The sequence below is a fragment of the Balaenoptera musculus genome, chromosome 10 (assembly GCF_009873245.2).
Source record: "Balaenoptera musculus isolate JJ_BM4_2016_0621 chromosome 10, mBalMus1.pri.v3, whole genome shotgun sequence".
Taxonomy (NCBI): Eukaryota; Metazoa; Chordata; class Mammalia; order Artiodactyla; family Balaenopteridae; genus Balaenoptera; species Balaenoptera musculus.
The window spans coordinates 7,343,292-7,344,001 of NC_045794.1; the positions used below are offsets into that span (position 1 = coordinate 7,343,292).

The 710-nt window shown below is 47.7% G+C and overlaps 1 non-coding gene across 1 annotated transcript; it reads left to right on the forward strand.

The window, feature by feature from the left end:
• Positions 1-391: 391 nt before the first annotated feature.
• Positions 392-464, forward strand: TRNAR-UCU. Its single transcript has one exon. It is a non-coding gene; the product is annotated as a tRNA-Arg (tRNA).
• Positions 465-710: the final 246 nt, after the last annotated feature.

Below are 710 nucleotides of genomic sequence, written 5' to 3' on the forward strand. Positions count from 1 at the left end.
CAAAGACCAATACTTTGTCCCCAGTATGGCACCATTCCCCGGGGTGGGTGGTCAGCTATCTACCTGGTGGCAGGTTGATTACATTGGACCACTTCTGTTTTGGAAGAGACAGCACTTTGTTCTTATTGGAATAGACACTTACTCTGGATATGGATTTACCTTCCTTGTATGCAATGATTCTGCCAAAACTGTCATCTGTGGACTTATAGAATGCATTTTGTACCATCATGGTATCTACACAGCATTGCTTCTGTCTGAGGAGCTCACTTCATTGCAAATGAAGTGCTGCAGTGAGCCCAGGCTTATGGAATTGACTGAACTCACAATGTTTCCCATCATCCTAAAGTAGTTGGCTTGATATTACTACTGTAGGGGGAACAGCCTCGGGACTTCCCTGGTGGTCCAGTGGTCAAGACTTTGCCCTTCTATGGCAGGGGGCACGGGTTCGATCCCTGGTTGGGGAACTAAGATCCCACATGCCACGCGGTGCGGCCAAAAAAAAGGGGGGGCTTTTAGAAGACTTAGTTATAGTGCCAGCTAGGTGGCAGTACCTTTCAGGCCTGGGGCAACGTCGTTCTCCAGGAGGGCTGTATGTGCTCTAAATCGGCATCCAATACATGGTAACGTTTCTCCCATAGCCAGGATTTACAAGTCCAGGAATCCAGGGGTTAGAAATGGGAGTGGCATTACCTATTCTTACCGTATTGATA